Here is a 19,679-nt window from a genome sequence, read left to right on the forward strand (position 1 = left end):
TAGGGGATTGCCGCCACGACAAGCACCAACGACCTTACGGCCACAGCTCCGTTCGGCCGCCTCAACAATGGAGGCGCGGAACATGGTCCACTCAGACTCAATGTCCCCCGCCTCCCCCGGGACGTGGGAAAAGCTCTGCCGGAGGTGGGAGTTGAAGCTCTTCCTGACAGGAGATTCTGCCAGACGTTCCCAGCAGACCCTCACAGAGCGTTTGGGTCTGCCAGGTCGGACCGGCATCTTCCCCCACCATCGGAGCCAACCCACCACCAGGTGGTGATCAGTTGACAGCTCCGCCCCTCTCTTCACCCGAGTGTCCAAAACATGCGGCCGCAAATCCGATGACACGACTACAAAGTCGATCATCGAACTGCGGCCTAGGGTGTCCTGGTGCCAAGTGCACACATGGACACCCTTATGCTTGAACATGGTGTTCATTATTGAAAATCCGTGTCGAGCACAGAAGTCCAACAATAGAACACCGCTCGGGTTCAGATCAGGGGGGCCGTTCCTCCCAATCACGCCCTTCCAGGTCTCACTGTCATTGCCCACGTGAGCATTGAAGTCACCCAGTAGAACGATAGAGTCCCCAGAAGGAGCGCTCTCCAGCACTTCCTCCAGGGACCCCAAGAAGGGTGGGTACTCTGAGCTGCTGTTTGGTGCATAGACACAAACAACAGTCAGGACCCGTCCCCCCACCCGAAGGCGGAGGGAGGCTACCCTCTCGTTCACCGGGGTGAACCCCAATGTGCAGGCGCCCAGCCGGGGGGCAATAAGTATACCCACACCTGCTCGACGCCTCTCACCGTGGGCAACTCCAGAGTGGAAGAGAGTCCAGCCCCTCTCGAGAGGGCTTGTACCGGAACCCAAACTGTGTGTGGAGGCTAGTCCGACTATATCTAGTCGGAATCTTTCTGCCTCACACACCAGCTCGGGCTCCTTTCCAGCCAGAGAGGTGACATTCCATGTCCCAAGAGCCAGCTTCTGCAGCCGGGGATCAGACCGCCAAGGTCCCTGCCTTTGGCTGCCGCCCAGCTCACATTGCACCCGACCCCTTCGGCCCCTCCCACAGGTGGTGAGCCCATGGGAAGGGGGACCCACGTTTCCATTTCGGGCTATGCCCGGCCGGGCCCCATGGGCGAAGGCCCGGCCACCAGACGCTCGCCTTCGAGCCCCGCCTCCAGGCCTGGCTCCAGAGGGAGGCCCCGGTGACCCGCGTCCGGGCGAGGGAAAACAAAGTCCATTTATGTTGTTCATCATAAGGGGCTTGGGTGAGCCGTGCTTTGTCTGACCCCTCACCTAGGACCCGTTTGCCATGGGTGACCCTACCAGGGGCATGAAGCCCCTGACAACATGGCTCCTAGGATCATAGGGGCACGCAAACCCCTCCACCACGATAAGGTGACGACTCGCGGAGGGGCTCTTTAGAACAGTGGTCGTCAAATAATGATCCACGGAGGTACTGAGATTTTAAAACAGTTTGAGAACCACTGCTCCAAAAGAGACACCTCATCCAGAGGGGGACTCTACAACACCCCCTCCTTCCACAAAATTTACTTTTTCCTGTGCACTTCTACCTTTTTACGCGTTTCAAAAACAACAACACAATCACACAACTTCAGGCCTTTAACTTACTTGTCCCCTGGTTCGTTGCACTGCCGGGTCCCGTCAATCCACCTCTGTCAGACGAAGGCAGACCTAAGATGCTGGCCCAGCGAAGAATTCTCTTCCCAGGACTTTCTTCTCCAGGTCCTCCTAATGGACGCTGGCTTGTCGACAATGCAGCACGTCCTTCTTCGTCAGACAGATAGCGGGTATGAGGGATCCCGGGTTTCGGCACCAAAATGTTAGAGTTGTGCTCACTCCAACTTATTTTGCAAGAACCACACGGGAGACAAGTAAGTCCTTTTAGACACCTGCAGGTGGAGAGCTCACCCGTTGAAGGAATGAAGTCTAAACTCTCCCTCCTGCAAGGGCATATTTATTCAGAGAAACAGAGTGGGGGTAAGAGTAGGCTGAATAGGAAGCCCTTGTCCTCTAGTCAAAACATATCAGCGGGTGTTTTACGACCTTGTGTAGGATGGGACAAGCTATCTTATTTATTACCGGTTGCATTCCAACATAATCATACAATAAGGATAATCTGAAAAACCCGAACAGTACCTCCAACAAGGTTAAGAACCACTGCTCTAGACACTTCCTATAGCTTCCAATGGGAGTCTGGATTCTGGTTGAAGGTATACTTGACCATTCTTCTTGACAAATCTGTAAATCCTATGAACTTAATTTCACTTCTTAAATATCACTGTGTCTGTTTGCTATATGATATACGTATTTAACTGAAATTGCTGATGCGATCAGCCAATGGTTTATAAATGAAAATCTTGAAAATGGTGAGGGGTGCCCAAACTTTTGCATACGACTGTATATGACCAAAGATTTGAGGTCCACCTGAGACTTGAACTGAGATCACTGGATTCAGAGCCCTAGCTGAGCTCGAGATAACTACTTCGAACCAGATCTGACAATTACTGATGTTATGTATTAAAGCTGTCTTCACGTTAAGAAGAATTGAACGGATTTAAAGAATGACTACGATAGGGAAATAAAGAAAATTTAAAGTTCTAATTACTGTATATAAAACCATGCTCAACATAGTTAATAGGAAATAATCGATAACCGAATTAAGGATTAAGAAGAAATTTGATGAATAGGCAAGAAAAAGAATTACAAGTCTCAATAGTTCGAACGACAACAATTCCATTTGCCAAACTCAGAGCAAAACAGGAGACAACGGGTCTAAAATGCTATTTGGTTGGAGTGATCATTTATCCTTTGTTCCAAAATCCGAATTCTGTTTGAATAGATAGGCAGCCTTCTGGAGGAGGACCACGCCTTGAAAATGGCATATCCCTTTCCTGCTGGCCCGAAGTCCTCTCTCCTAGCCTATCTATCAGCTTAAAATTTGACAAAGTCCAATTTGAAGACTGTAGAAATTCATTTTAGTAGATTTTGGTCCAATCTCAAAAAGAATGAAAAAAACATCTTCATTTTAAGGCATTCTTGGCTCCGGGCATGCAGTACTGGCGAGGGAGAACCCTTTTCCTGTCCTCATTGATATGGAATGCCGAGTATGAACTAATTTTCACAGTTAACACTGCGTTAACGTGATAATAAAGGAATTCAATTCAATCTCGACTGCGTAATTTGTGAGAGTGCGGAACTGCGTCCGTGCTCTCCCTAATTCGATTGAACTTCAGCTGTCGGAAAACTGTCTTGTCGGCTGGTGTCTCGACTGCTCTCCCTTGCCCTCACAAACCTGACAGGGAGCTGTATGGCTGCAGACTGGTTGTTGACCTCTTTTCTGCTGGTCTCGAGAACTTCGGCCAGCTTCGTCAGGACAGGGTCGTGGCGCCATCTGTAGCGTGCCTGTGTCAGTGCAGCCTGACAGTCGGTGCTGTAGGCTGGTATGAGGTGTGCTGCACAGGGGTCCCCCTCTTTGTGGCCTTGGACCAGAATCATGGAGGCTCTTCCCAGCCAAGCCCCGCTCTCCCTTCATTCACCATACCAATTATTTCCTGATGTTGAAGCCTGCCGATAGCGCCACAAGTGCATTTCTCACGGTAGGATCCAAGGATCCTTTTAGCTCAAGAATGAACCTGGCCTTCTCCTGCTCTCCAAGGTATGGACTGGATCGGCAGTTCCAGCGCAGTTGCCCCGAACAAGCCAGTGTCAGAGAAACCTTTCAGTAGACCTAACCATTTCCGCATGTAGGAGTTGGCTTAGTCTGTCCAGCCCGTTCGCTGTTGATGTTGCTCATCTTCAGTGGCCACATGGCCCTTTGGTACAATGTGAAGTTGTAGCACCAACATTTTTGCTTCATGGGTAGCTGGCTCTTGTCGATGACTTCCAGGCTTTCTGCGAGTTGTTTCTTCTTTGTTACATTATAAACAAGGCGGTGTCGGACAGCACTAACCTGGTTGCTGGTGGGGAAACCAGCTATCCTCCTATTCCAAAGTTTTAATATAATTGTCAAGAAAATTCGATATATAGTAGCCCATGAATTAGGTAGTGTGGCCGATCGTTCTAAGCGATTATTTATTCAAGCTCCAGTCACTCCTGACTTGTGGGTTCAAATCCCACCACAGCCACTTCTGCATCAATTCAGGTCTGGTCTTTTTGCCCAAATCCTGTCAGTTCAACCGTAAAGTATCAAGACCCTTCAAAGGTTTTTGCGAAATAGCAATCTTTGCCTTTTATTCTAACCTGGAGTACCCATTCAGTAGGTAACTACACTGTGTATTTCAGCTGAGAATGGTGAAAGAAGGCACATATATGCCTCATAAACTGTATGCATTGAGGATGGGTGTCGACTTCCATGAAGCACAACCAACGTGTGGAAAAGATAATACGCACGACATTTCTTCTCAAAAGCATGACTTGAAAGAAGGTATACCAGACAAACAGCAGAGGATGGCTTTGATCCATCCACCTCTGGGTTATGGGCCCAGCACGCTGCCGTTGCGCCACTCTGCTGCTCAGCGCCAGCAATTCATCAAGTCCTCTAATCGGCTAATAAGCATTCGGTTCCAACTCGTAACTGTCGGATTCTGACTGTCACTCATATTGTTCATTACATTATGAACAAAGCTCAGTCGGGCAGCACTAACCTGGATGCTGGTGGAGAAACCAACTTTTTATCCACTTTCATGTTTTATTAGAATTGTCAACACAATTCAATGTTGAAACCGCAGTTGGTAGGTAGTGTGGCTGAGGTGCTGCATTTAGGCTCCAGTCTCTCCTAAGGTGTGGGTTCAAATCCTGTGTCAGTTCCGTTCTATTCTTTTGGCCCGACTCTTTTTGGCGCAACCGTTGTACATACGATGACCCTGGAAAGTTCTTGGCGAATTATCAATCTTTGCCTTTCATGTTCATCGGGTCTACCATTTTAATAGGTATCTACACTGTGTATTTGGATAGAGACTGCTGAAAGGGGACACATATATGCCTCGTGAACTACATGCATTACTGCGGGTGAAGAAGAGTGAACAAATAAGTCATCAGACAAGTTTGCCCATTTATTATTGCCCAGAAGAGCAGCACTCTGTTCCATACCGTAACCTGTTAGGTTTGTTCCCAGTTCTTTATCTTTAATGCTCGATATGCTAACAGTAATTACCAAGAGGCAGCCTTCACAGTTGAACTATTTAATGTATGCCAAAATGATCGATGCACAGCTGTGGAGCCCTTTCTGCGTGATGCGGAAGATTGTCCCTTTCCCAGCACCAAGGTTCCTGCTCTTATACTACTCTGGGCGGCCTTCCTACAAGGAGGCGACTCTGTCTAGCCTGCGTAATAATGTGTGACCTTGTAGTCTTAACTGAGAGCGACTTCCACATATGTGCAAAGGGTGTCACAGAGAAGAGAAAGCTAATAAAGCAAGAGAAGGGTTACAGCATAGCTCAAACTACCTAGCTAATCACATGTGCCAAAGAGGCCTATTCTAACAAACCGTTGGTGAGAATGGGTAGACGGGGAAGCCTGTAAGCGAGTCCGTCACTCGCGTACTCCATCGCTTCTCGGCCTTTTGGCTAAGATCAAGTGTAGTATTGGTTCTTGGGTTTGAGGGATTAAGAGAGCTGATCATAGAAGAAAGAATTTTAACCATAAAAGTGGTGATTTTACCCTTGCTTTTACTAATCAGTTCTTTTTCCACCCCAACAAGTAAGGTGCTTTTAGAATTGGACCGAGCCATTTTTTACTTCACCTGGAAATCCAAGTTGGAGAGACTGAAGAGGGACACCATGAAGAAAAAGAAATAAAGGGAGAAAAAGGAGTACCAGACTTAAAGCTCTTCCTCGGAAGCAGATATGTTGCCATGCACCTGCGAAGCGCGCTCGTTACACCAAATGCACCGAAAAGCCAAGCAATGACACGATTCTGGATGGGCTCATACCTCCGGAAACTGAAGCCAATACCGACCGACCAAAGAATTCCTGTGTCTTTTAACCAGCCACCTTCGTATTACTTCACCAAGACGTTTTTGAAGAACTTTAAATTAGAGCAAGAAAATAGTGAAATTTTAACAAATCACAGATCTATGATCTCTGTCGTACAGCGGGAAGTGGTTTGTCTAGTGCGCGGGCTCGCATTCGGCGAGCCCACAACAGTTTGGCATAACGTCAACCACCCCGCCCTCTCGAAATAAACTTCGGGACCTGTCATGGATGGTGGCCAATGATGGCCTCCCAGTCAGGTCCGTTATGCGCTCCCAGGGCATGTCAGCGCTCTCAACGTGCCCTCGACCTGGCTGTGGCGCCAAGGAGTCGGTGTGGCACCTGTTCAGGTAGTGCAGGGCTGCCTTATACCTGTGGGCGACCTGCAGTTCCTGGCAAGGTAAGCGTTGAATGCAGACCTTGTACTCTATGGGGTGAGCCCGTTGAAAATCAAGCAAGAAGACATTACAAAGCAGTGGCTCACCTTTGCTGCCATCAAAGACGCCATGTGGACTTCCAGAAATTTGCTGGTAAGGAGGCAGAGACAAACCCCCCCGGAAATGATGGAATTGGGCTAACATGGTGCACGAAAACGGTGTGTATTCACCTTTATATTTTGCTTCATGTAGCCTGATCAAAATGAATAAAACTTCTCTCTGTATGTGCATTCACATGTAACATTGAAGGAGGTGGATATTGTATTTCAATATTTAAATAAATACCATCATTGTCTATTAAGACACTAAAACTTGATGGAACATTTTTTTGTAGGGCTGCTGTGTTTTAACAAGGAAAGACTGATGTGCTTATGGATGAAGATGACTTGCAGTTGTGATTGTGCTTGTGAACAGTAAAGAGGAGTGCTTGTGCAATTGACAGGCGTGGGTATTGGTTTTTATTCAAAAACAATATTTTTTGCCAAATTACAATAGACTGACATGTGCCCATTCAAATGGGTACCACCAGAAATTAAACTGCATTGATAAATGAGGCCCCTCCGTTAGTCGTCACCTTACCGTGGAGGAGGGGTTTGCACGTCCCAATGATCCTAGGAGCCATGTTGTCTGGGGCTTCATGCCCCTGGTAGGGTCATCCATGGTAAACGGATCCTAGGTGAAGGGCCAGACAAAGCACGCTCTCACAAGCCCCTTATGAAGAAAAACATAAATGGATTTCGTTTTCCCTCGCCCGGACGCGGATCACCGGGCCCCCCTTCTGGAGCCAGGCGTGGAGGTAGGGCTCGAAGGCGAGCGTCTGGTGGCCAGGCCTTCGCTCATGGGGCCCGGCCGGGCACAGCCTGAAAAGGAAACATGGGTCCCCCTTCCCATGGGCTCACCACCTGTGGGAGGGGCCAAAGGGGCGGGTGCAGTGTAAGCTGGGCGGCGGGAAAAGGCAGGGACCTTGGCGGACCGATCCCTGGCTGCAGAAGCTGGCTCTTGGAACATGGAATATCACCTCTCTGACTGAAAAGGAGCCCGATCTGGTGTGCGAGGCAGAAAAGTTCTGACTAGACCAGGGTTGGGCAAACTTTTTGACTTGCGGGCCGAAGTGGGTTCTAAATTTGGACCGGAGGGCCGAACCAGGAGTAGATGGATGTAGTGTTTGTGTGAAGTAATATAAACGACCTGTAAAGGTCATTGCATAAAAGGTTTTGGCCTTTAGTAGGGAGTAAAGCATGGATATTCAAAAAAGGTTTTTTGAAAACAAATGCATTTATTAACAGGATTAAAAAAAAGACAATTCACCAAAAAACTGCTATCAGTGATTCTCAGAAAATACGACACTGTTATTATGAATAACAGTCTCCATCACTTCAGTACCTGCAGGCCAGATTAATGAAAGATGTTTATCTTATGAGATCACATCAAACGGCAAACATTACGACCAAATATATCATCTTGAAGAATCGGTGAAAGCATACATCCAAATAAAGTAATCAAAATGGCAACATGGTGAGGGGTATCTGAAAATCAGAGCAGAATTTTAACTCACAAACACCTGGTAACAGAGGTGAGGAAACGGGAAACACTTCCTCAAAGTAAGCCTTAAGAACTTTGCAGGTTAAGATTAGTCGCAAACAGGTTGTGCATCAATGTCCTTGAGCATCCTGCATTGTTTGAAAATGAGAATGGTCACTAGTTTCAATCCCTGCTATTTATACAAATCATATTCAAAATGCATTTTTTTACAACAAACTTGAGAGCCTCCCCTTCATTTTCAGTGGAAACAGTGTTGTTGGTCTCCCTTTTTTTGCTAATGCGTCATAGTCTGGAGTAGAATTTGTTGTGGCAATTCTTAGGAGATATCCGAGGTGTTGGTCCGTTTACCTAGATCTGTGACGGGTTGATGTTGATGTTCACGTGGCTGAACGTCACGTCGCATACGTCAAGCCAAATTGTCCACTCTTTTTTAAACACTCGGCACTCAGTGTCCACTTTGCTTTTCCTTGGGCAATTCATTTTAATGGAAGGATTCCAGGGGAAGGTTTGTGGGTGGCTTTAGCGTAAAACTGTATCTGAAAGCTCAGCGCGCGAATTACAAGAATGCTGTCGTCACAGCCCACGCTCTGAATTCGGCACTGATACAAATAGAGCGCGAGTGCTCCGTGTCCGTACTACTGAGTACGTACACGCACTTGTGAGTGTGCACCGAGCTTTGTGACACGACTTCCGGTAGTAAATGCGCAGGCGAGCGGTTCCCCATCTACTGGGGAAACACAGTCATTGCAGGCAAATTGACCCAATAAAATGTTTAATAATACAATTTCTTCAGGGTTGGCGGGCCGGATTAAACGGTCCCGTGGGCCGGATGTGGCCCGCGGGCCGTAGTTTGCCCATACCTGGACTAGACATAGTCGGACATGCCTCCACGCACAGTTTGGGTTCCGGTAAAAGCCCTTTCGAGAAGGGCTGGACTCTCTTCCACTCTAGAGTTGCTCACAGTGAGAGGCGTCGAGCAGGTGTGGGTTTTCTTATTGCCCTTCGGCTGGGCGCCTGCACATTTGAGTTCACCCGGGTGAACGAGAGACAACCCTAGCCCTAACCCTCCTCCTTCGGGTTGGGGAATGGGTCCTGATTGTTGCTTGTGTCTATGCACCAAACGGCAGCTCAGAGTACTCACCCTTTTTTGAGTCCTTGGAAGAAGTGCTGGAGAGCGCTCCTTCTGGGGACTCTATCGTTTCACTGGGTGACTTCAATGCTCACGTGGGCAATGACAGTGAGATCTGGAAGAGCGTGATTGGGAGGAACGGCCCCCCCGATCTGAACCCGAGCGGTGTTCTTTTATTGGACTTCTGTGCTCGACACGGATTGTCAATGATGAACACCATGTTCAAATATAAGGGTGTCCATGTGTGCACTTGGCACCAGGACACCCCAGGCCGAAGTTCGATGATCGCCTTTGTAGTCGTGTTATCGGATGTGCGGCCGCATGTTTAGGACACTCAAGTGAAGAGAGGGGCGGAGCTGTCAACTGATCACCACCTGGTGGTGGGTTGGCTCCGATGGTGTGGGAAGATGCCGGTCCGAGCAGGCAGGCCCAAACGTATTGTGAGGGTCTGCTGGGAACGTCTGGCAGAATCTCCTGTCAGGAAGAGCTTCAACTCCCACCTCCGGCAGAGCTTTTCCCACGTCCCGGGGGAGGCGGGGGACATTGAGTCTGAGTGGAACATGTTCCGCGCCTCCATTGTTGAGGCGGCCGACCGGAGCTGTGGCCGTAAGGTCGTTGGTGCCTGTCGTGGCGGCAATCCCCGAACCCGCTGGTGTACACCGGCGGTAAGGGATGCCGTCAAGCTGAAGAAGGAGTCCTATCGGGCCGTTTTTGCCTGTGGGACTCTGGAGGCAGCTGACAGGTACCGGATGGCCAAGCGGAACGCGGCTTCGGCGGTTGCTGAGGCAAAAACCCGGGCATGGGAGGAGTTTGGTGACGCCATGGAGAATGACTTTCGGACGCCTTCGAGGAAATTCTGGTCCACCATCCGGCGTCTCAGGAGGGGGAAGCAGTGTAACGTCAACACTGTTTACAGTGGGGATGGCGTGCTGCTGACCTTGACTCGGGACGTCGTGAGTCGGTGGGGAGAATACTTCGAAGACCTCCTCAATTCCACCTACACGCCTTCCATTGAGGAAGCAGGGCCTGGAGACTCTGAGGCGGATTCTCCAATCTCTGGGGTCGAAGTCACTGAGGTAGTTAAAAAAATCCTCGGTGGCAAGGCCCCGGGGGTGGATGAGATCCGCCCGGAGTTCTTAAAGGCTCTGGATGTTGTGGGGCTGTCATGGCTGACAGGCCTCTACAACGTTGCGTGGACATCGGGGACAGTGCCTCTGGATTGGCAGACTGGGATGGTGGTTCCCCTCTTTAAGAAGGGGGACCGGAGGGTTTGTTCCAATTACAGGGGAATCACACTCCTCAGCCTCCCTGGTAAGGTCTATTCAGGGGTGCTGGAGAGGATGGTCCATCGGGAGGTAGAACCTCGGATTCAGGAGGAGCAGTGTGGCTTTTGTCCTGGCCGTGGAACAGTGGACTAGCTCTACACCCTCAGCAGGATCCTTGAGGGGGCATGGGAGTTCGCCCAACCAGTCCACACGTGTTTTGCGGACTTGGAGAAGGCCTTCAACTGTGTCCTTCGGGAAGTTTTGTGGAGGGTGCTTCGGGAGTTTGGGGTGCTGAGCCAACTGATAAGGGCGGTTTGATCCCTGTATCACCATTGCCAGTGTTTGGTCCGCATTTCCGGCAGTAAGTCGGATTCGTTTCCAGTGAGGGTTGGACCCCGCCAAGGCTGCCCTTTGTCACCGATTCTGTTCATAATGTTTATGGACAGAATTTCTAGGCGCAGCCGAGGTGTTGAGGGTGTCCGGTTCGGGGACCTCAGCATTGCGTCTCTTTTTGTAGACGACGTGGTGCTGTTGGCTTCTTCAAGCCGTGATCTCCAGCTCTCACTGGGGCGGTTTGCAGCCGAGTGTGAAGCGGTCGGGATGAGGGTCAGCACCTCCAAATCCGAGGCCATGGTCCTCGGTCGGAAAAGGGTGGGATGCCCTCTTCGGATCGGGGATGAGATCCTGCCCCAAGTGGAGGAGTTCAAGTGTCTTGGGGTCTTGTTCACGAGTGAGAGCAGGATGGAGCGCGAGGTCGACAGGCAGTTCGGTGCAGCGTCGGCAGTAATGCGAACTCTGTACTGGTCCGTCGTGGTGAAGAGAGAGCTGAGCCAAAAGGCAAAGCTCTCAATTTACCGGTCGATCTACGCTCCTACCCTCAACTATGGTCACGAGCTTTGGGTCGTGACCGAAAGCGGCCGAAATGAGTTTCCTCCGCAGGGTGTCCGGGCTCTCCCTTGAGAAGCTTGGTCATCCGGGAGGGACTCGGAGTAGAGCCGCTGCTTTTCTACGGTGAGAGGAGCCAGATGAGGTGGCTCAGGCATCTCATCAGGATGCCTCCTGGATGTCTCCCTGGGGAAGTGTTCCGGGCATGTCCCACCGGTAGGAGACCTCGCGACCGACCCAGGACGTGCTGGAGAGACTATGTCTCTCGGCTGGCCTGGGAACGCCTTGGCATTCCCTGGGTTGAGCTGGATGAAGTGGCTGGGGAGAGGGAAGTCTGGGAGTCCCTCCTAAAGCTGTCTCCCCCTTGACCCGACCCGGAAAAGCGGAATAGGATGGATAAATAGATGGATGATAAACGAGGTTTCAAACGTGATTGTCTGTCTGCACTCGGCATAATTTCTCTGTTTATGTGAACATGTTCACATATGTGCCGGTATGAATTATGTGAACGTATGATTGTTGCACGGAGTATGATATAGGCTGCTATCCGTTGCAATATTGATATTTTAACAGAGAAAGAACGCTCTGCTTTCGCAAAGCATCAACAAATTGAGATATACTCTTATTGTTCCTCTCCACAGAAATCTTTAGTAAAAGGCGGAAGATTTATTCGATCTGAAGAGAAACGAGTGATCTGAAAATCTGAGTCAAAACGGGCCACCCCACTGCTGGTCTCACCAAATTCACAGGCGGTCTCACACTCAAATTGCAGCAACCCTTCCTTCTAATACAAACAATAGAAGTTGGTGGATTTACTATACTTACAAGGACTCAACCAAAATAGAAGGTTTAAACGAGTAACTTGTGTTCATTAATGTCTCACTTACTTTAAACATTGTTGGCGCACAGGATTGTAGGTATCTGATCAAACACTGACGGCGCTCGTTCTTTCAAACAGCATCACCTATATATTGGGCGTCTATTTTGAGTATTGAAGGTAAAAACAGTTGTATGTCTTGGTACGTGTACTTTTGGTCTGAGAGAACGGGTAATGATCCCATCCCTGGGTTCTATTTGAAAATTTGTAATTTCATAACTTTATTCAACACAAATCAGGAAACAAAATACGATTGTAATTTCTCAAATGATTTCTCAAACTTCAGAAATGCTTTATATCTCTCTTGTGTCGCAAATAACTGAGGCTTTTGACGTTGCAGTCATGGTTTGGAGTGTAATTCACCTCCACTGTTGGTGGCGTTTGATATTTGACATTTGAAAATATTTCTGTCATTTTACTTTAGAAAGTAAAAGTTGTTTTCCAGAAATCCATACTTGTGATGTATGACGAACAACAATCGGGCGCATTCTTAAAAAGACAGACCTATAGCCGACCAAAAGGTTTTGATACGTTCATATCATATGACGAGTCAGGAACGTCGTAATTACATATTATTTTGCATTTACTAATTTGGCGAATACAGTTTAGCGAGCAAATGCACAATTCCAGAGTACAGTTAATTACATGCTCAGAAGCGTTCAGTGTGTCACAGCATCGCAGACCTAAACTCTATGTGCGTACTACTGCGCTTAATTTTTGTTTTAATCAGAAAGACCAGAGGAGAGCGCGAACCTAGTCCCCCACTACCAGAAATAATGCAGTCGAGATTCCCACAGTAGGGGAATTTGTAGAGGTCAGCACAACCGGAGTGCAATGGCTGAGCCTCACTTCGGGTGAACCACCTTCTTGATCATGGCGTCTCCCCTTCCAGGTAGGTATGAACTGTATAAGTTGCCGGGCCGACGTCTTTACCGCACACGCCATCTTCAGTCGCGGGCTTAATTGCTAAAAAACGTGTGGCACACATACACACTCAGTGGATGAAACAGGATTCGTAGAACTGTTTAAATAGTACCTTTGGTCATTACAAAGCCAAAGCATTATAAATTAAGTAAAAAATAGATTAAGAAACACTATCATCATGCTTTGCTATCTCTGAGTGATATGGCAGAGTAAGAGAAAGGGTTTAGAGCACAGGTGTCAAACTCAAGGCCTGCGAAGACAAATTGTGCATCAAATTCATGTGTCATTACTAGAATTGCAAATTGTCTTCACTTTTAATAATAGCTTTTTTTTAAATATTTGACCAGTTTTTACTCGTCTGATTTGAAAACGAGTTATTTGTCAGTTTGTTTTGTAGCTTTTACTGTATATAATAGTGTTAAGAGTAAAAATGATCAAGTCATCACAAAAATCTCGAAAAAAATCTTATATAAGCCGCTCCTGACTATAAGCCGCAGGGTCCAAAATTTTGGAAAAAAGTCGCGGCTTATAGTCCGGAAATTACGGTATGTGTCCCCTTTCAGCAGTCTCTATCCAAATACACAGTGTAGATACCTATTACAATGGTAGACCTGATGAATATGAAAGGCAAAGATTGATAATTCGCCAAGAACTTTCCAGGGTCATCATATGTACAACGGCTACGCCGAAAGAGTTGGGCACGACGAATAGAGCGGAACTCATGCAGAAGTGCATGAACACCACCTTACTGAAAGAATAAAACCAACACAATCATGAATTCACGACAAATGACATACTAGCAAATCACTGTGACTTCTGCTGTTGCCTTTGCGAGACCAGTTCAGATATGCGTTATCACGAATTTATAAATCAGGTGTGTTCGGACCTCCGCAGTGGAGGCTCTGCTGAACCCCTGAGACCGACTCACCGAACCCCTAGAGTTTGACCGAATCCAAGTTAAGAACCACTGGTTTAGAGGCTGTTATTTCTGCAAAAGGAGGATCTACTAAATATTGATGTCATTTTTCTGTTGGGGTTTCCAAATGTGTGCACCTGCCTACTTTTGTTTAAATAATGATTGCACACTGTCTGAAAATCCTATAAACTTCATTTCACATCTCAAATATCTGTGTTGATCACTGCCATCATCCGCCATGCATGGATTCAGGCCATCTGATTGGTTCCTTTGCCACCCCCCCCCCCCCATACACACACATGAATTGGTTAGGACTTGATTAGTAAGTGTTAGGAATTGTTTTGGCTTACCGTTCAGAGCAAGAAACGAGCCACTAGCCCCATGGTAAGTTGTAATTTTCTGTAAGCTTGTGTGTATGTAAATTTGTCATGGTCCAACGTAAGACTGTTTAGGGTGAAAAAAAAATAACTGCAACAAGTTTATTCTGCTATTAACCAGATTCAAACTGGGGTTGCAGCCGCCTCATTGCTATATTATGGCATGCAGTTGCATGTTTAGGGTCTTTTCTCTAGGATCTTCAGCCACGACACCCAGGCAGACCATGAAAGAATGTTGATGTTAAAATGTTGGTTGAACTATCCAATAACTACGCAGATCCGATGATCCATAAGACTTGAGATGAGACAAAATTGTAAAGACTATTTGTTGACAGTGTCTGTGAGTTACTTCAACCCAAAAGGTTCACATAAATTACACATAGCTAATGTTGACCACAAAATGGCATGTGAGCTGGCCAGGAGTCCTGGAATGGATGACACATGACGGCAAGTGATGAGAATCAAAACAACAGATTTAAGAGACCCAAGGTAAATTAACTCAACTTTCGTTTCAATTGACAGCCCATGTGACACTCACCTCAGATGAAATGGGGCTAGTTGATCAACAGCAATGTTTTGACGAAGGGATCTTCTGGGAGTTGAACCCCGGACCTCTCACACCCAGAGCAAGATTCATACCCCTAGACCACCGGTGTCAAACTCGAGGCCCGGGGGCCAGTTACAGCCCACCGTATCATTGTCTATGGCCCGCAACGACAACTCGTGCATTAAATTTATGTCATACTAACATTGCAAATTGTCGGAACTTTTAAGAATCTTCTTAAAATTATTTTTGAAATATTTGAAAAGTTTCCACGAGTCTGATTTGAAAAAACAATTATTTGTCAGTTTGTTTTGTCGCTTACACTGTATATAATATGAGGCGTTTATTTATTTGGCTTGACAGTTATGATGGCCCGTCGAGGGAAACTTTGACTACAATGTGGCCCGTGACAAAAATGAGTTTGACACCCCTGCCCTAGACCAATGAGCCTCAAAGAAAGCTTGCAAACCATGTTACATTCTGTGTAACATTGGCCTGTCAAACACTCCACAGAACGTTAGACAACAATGTTTCAAAGAAGAGATCGTCCGGGAGTTTAACCCGGGTAATCAATGAACCCTAGGCAAGAATCATTCCCCTGCACCAATGAGCCCCGAAGTAGACGAGCGGGGTTAGCTCTGATTGGTAGCCCATGTGACATGGACCTGAAGACTGAATGTCAGTGATTTATGGAATAAATGGAATCTGGTTGGCCTAAGGCTCCCAATTCCCCAACTTCAAGCCCTAACGCTAACCCTAAAACCTTAACAATTATCAAACCCTAATAATTTAACCTTAACCTGCTAACCCGCCTACCGTAACCCCCTCACCTTTAATCTCTAATGCTCCCCCTAACGGTAGTGCTCTCTAAACTTGAAGGCAGGCATATGCGAACTGGACCAGCAGATTGCTCCATTTCAGAACTGTTTTAGAAACCTTTACAGACGGTTAAAATCCACATAATAGTTACGCACGAATGTGTTCCGTGAGCGTTCTCGCACAACCGCCCCGACCCCCACCCCACCCCACCTTTCCTTTCTGCCGCCAAGTAGCAAGTTGCCCCTCTACCCAGCACAGTCCTCGTTAGTATAGTGGACAGTACCTCCGCCTGTCACGCGGAAGACCGGGGTTCGATTCCCTGACGGGGAGTTTATTTCTTCGTGCGAAATAGAATTTAAGCAGGTTTTCGACCCATGTACCTGTGTTTGATTCTTTCATGGTATTCCTAGGTGTCCTGGCTAAATATCCTAAAGGTTTTGAACTCATTTTATGCTTCCGCATATAAGCCATGATCGTATCGTGATAAGTACTCTGTGTTGCGGCCGCAGCAACTCCGGTCAAATTTGCAAAAGTATTACACACAAGCTTGGAATGTACAACCTATTCTGGGGCAACGGACACAATGGTTAATGCATCTGACTACGGAACAGAAGATTCTAGTTTTAATTCCTCGCTACCTTATATGGCATATTTTGGTCAACATTAGCTATGTGCACTTGAAACTTATGTGTTGAAGTGACTTACAGACACTGTCAAAAAGAAGTTTTTCCAATGTTGTCTCATCTCAAGTCTTTGGGATCATCGGATATGCGCAGTCTGATAGTTCCACTAACATTTTAACATCAACATTCTTTCATGGTATGCCTGGGTGTCCTGGCTGAAGATCCTAAAGAAAAGACCCTAAACTCATTGTATTCTATTGCATGATCGTATAGCGTTATGGCCGCAGCATCCCCGGAACAAATCTGGGTCACGGCCTAATTAAATTACCTTGCTGAATTTGTCCGTTGTTCAGTGTTGCCAAACAGCCTTCTGTTAAACACAAGCTTCCAGACATTACGTCCACCTATGTTTTAATATCCACTTTATTTTATCAAGTTTTTCCTAATTCATCTTGGTGAAACTCCCTCAAGCATTCCTATCTTTTTTTTAGGCCTGGCTGCCACGAGGCAGCGGTAGACATACAATTATGACCCTGAAAGAATACGCGCAAACTGGCTATGATATTTATCAAAATTCATTAATCACCGAAATGCAGTCCTCAGGTCCATGTCATATTCGCTACCAATCGGAATGTAACGGCGTCAGCTAATTTGATACAGGGCTCGTTGGTCGAGGGGAATGATTCTTGCTTAGGATAGGAGAGGTCTCGGGTTCAACTATCGAATGAGGCCTACTTTGAAACACAGCTGTCTCCCGTTTTCTGCCATTTTCGACAGGCCAATGTCACATGCGCATCATTTACAGCCTGTATTTGTGTGACACGTGATGTTTGGGGTGGTAGCTGCACTGAATACAACATGAAGGCCCTGCAGCACATAGTGAACACGGCTGGTAAGATTATTGGTGCTTCATTCCCCTCCCTGAAGGACATTTACACCTCCCATCTCACCTGCAAGGCAACCACGATTGTGAGTGATGTGAGTCACCCCGCTCACTCTTTGTATGATCTTCTGCCCTCTGGGAAGAGGTACAGGAGCCTGCGCTCCCGCACCACCAGACTCACCAACAGCTTCATACTCCAGGCTATTAGGATCCTGAACTCTCTCCCCCCTTCTGCGTAGCGTCCTGTACTTTTGCGCTATATTCTGACTGTCTGCTGTATGCACACTTGCTCCATTTTTGCTCCTCTTATTTATTATGTTATTTGTTTATTTATTATTTATTCATCACTCTTATTTATTCATTGTTTGTGCCTTCTTGTTTTTACTTTTTGTGTTGTTTACTTGTATGTATATTGTGTACTATGTCTTGTCACTGTGGGATAGTGGGAACGTAATTTCGATCTCTTTGTGTATCTTGACATGTGAAGAAATTGACAATAAAGCAGACTTTGACTTTTGACTTTGAATTTAGACACAGCTAAGAACTACCAAATGGAATGTATCAGAGTCAGCATGGTTCCATCTGAAGTGAGTGAAAGAAGCCAGTTTTTACCCAGTCTCAAATCAGGTACCACAACATAATTGCAGTGCAAAATCGTAGAAGTAGTAGTAGAAGAATAGTAGTAGAAGAGGAGAAGAAGCAGTTTCCACCCAGTCTCGAACTGGGGATCGTTCACGTGTTAGGCCAGTAGTCGGCAACCCAAAATGTTCAAAAAGCCATGGTGACACCCCCCGCCAAAAAAAAAACCCATACCTGTCTAGAGCGGCAAAAATCTAAAAACTTTTTATAAGGCAATATAGACTGTCAATACATGACCTGTATGCCTACTATTAAAATAATTAAGTAGGCTACAAATACAAAGCGACAAAGCGACGCAAGACGTTGCCCCTGGATAGCCAGCAGACTTTGTTGTGCAGCAGGAGATAGGCATATTCTCAACTTCATCTAGCAATTCATGGAACTGGTGGTGGTTTAATGCTTTTGTGATTATTTTCTTCACAATTTGGATGACAAGGTTCATTACCTCCATACACTCTGGTGGGAATGTTTACACACACAGCGCCTCTTGGTGCACTATGCAATGGAATGCAAACAAATTTCGATCCAATGCTTTCTGTCGTAAAGTCACAAACTTTTGCGACCCTTTCAAACTCGGTGTGCCGTCTGTAGCGTCTGAAATCAGGTGGCCAGTGTGTATCGCTGTCATTTAAACACTGCAGCACAGCCTCGCAGATGTCCTCCTCCCATGTTTGGCCTTTTAGTGGTATCAATTTCTTCTTGCGGCCCATTAGAGTTCACGTACCTGCATAGCAGAGCTGTCTGTTCGATATCGGTCACGTCACACGACTCATCACAGGCAATTGTGAAAGCTGGAGCTGAATTGATGTCCTTGATTTGCTGATTGGTAATATTGTTTACCATTCAAATTACCATTTCATTGACTGATTTTGCAGAGAGAGGCATGTCTTTAATTTTCGGAATGATCTCGGTTTTGTTTTTGAAGTCCGAAAATAGGCACTCTGATATTTTAACGAATTAATCCTTCATGTACTCGCCATCGGTGAATGGTTTTCCGGGCTTTATTGTTCTCCGGGCTGCAACAAAACTTGCAGCAGTAGTAGAGCTTGGAGATGCAATCCACTTCTTGAAACTGTTTTTTCGTTCCTCAAATTGCACCTTTCCTCTCAGTTCCAACTCGGTGATCGGCAGCAAATTTAGCATGCTTTAGCTGAAAATGTCACTCCAAATTGCTCTTTTTGTTATATTTGACAACTTCTCATTGCAAATCAAACATTCAGGCAATTCTTCAGCATTGGCAATGAAAGCAAATGGTTGAGTCTATTCTTTCTTAAACCCTCTGTTCTTATCAGCAATCTTTCTCTTTTTGCCTTTAGAATCCATGGCCCGTCACTCAAACGCCTGTTTCTTTACAACTCGCCTGTGCTGTGTCGCTTGCTATGACGCAATTTTGCGCCATTCTGAAATTCAGTATTTTTAATATATTCACAACTACATACATTTCCTACAGAATAATAATGTTTGTGTCATGATTACCATCTAAAAACCATATTTAAAAAACACAAAAAACAAAAAAAAACATCTATTTCCATTTTCATACATTTTTGCAAGAGCTCCAGGGAGCAGCTAGGATTGTGCTAAAGAGCTGCATGAGGCTCTGATAAGTTGCACTCACTGAATGTCTTCTTGGATGGATGAACTGGAGCCAGCTCTGGAGTGGGTCTGCAATCAGCTGGCCAAGCCAAGAAGTAAAGAGTTAGCTTGACAATTGAAGGAAAAATTAAAAAAAAATGGAAACACAGATTAGAAGCTGGTTTCGTCCGACACATGGTCAGGGGAGCATTGTAGCAAAGTGTCGCACACATGGCTGTTGCTGACTCAGAGAG

At 46.6% G+C, this 19,679-nt stretch overlaps 2 non-coding genes and 1 pseudogene across 2 annotated transcripts; 1 reads left to right on the top strand and 2 right to left on the bottom strand.

Annotated features, from left to right (window-relative positions):
- Positions 1-5,568: 5,568 nt before the first annotated feature.
- LOC148382066 (U2 spliceosomal RNA) lies at positions 5,569-5,740 on the top strand (annotated as a pseudogene).
- Positions 5,741-11,832: 6,092 nt separating this feature from the next.
- LOC148382067 (U5 spliceosomal RNA) lies at positions 11,833-11,944 on the bottom strand. The gene has a single exon (XR_015854526.1). It is a non-coding gene; the product is annotated as a U5 spliceosomal RNA (small nuclear RNA).
- Positions 11,945-12,864: 920 nt separating this feature from the next.
- LOC148382068 (U1 spliceosomal RNA) lies at positions 12,865-13,028 on the bottom strand. The gene has a single exon (XR_015854532.1). It is a non-coding gene; the product is annotated as a U1 spliceosomal RNA (small nuclear RNA).
- Positions 13,029-19,679: the final 6,651 nt, after the last annotated feature.

The sequence above is a fragment of the Syngnathus floridae genome, chromosome 19 (genome assembly GCF_059516105.1).
Source record: "Syngnathus floridae isolate MCC-2025c chromosome 19, RoL_Sflo_1.0, whole genome shotgun sequence".
Classification (NCBI taxonomy): Eukaryota; Metazoa; Chordata; class Actinopteri; order Syngnathiformes; family Syngnathidae; genus Syngnathus; species Syngnathus floridae.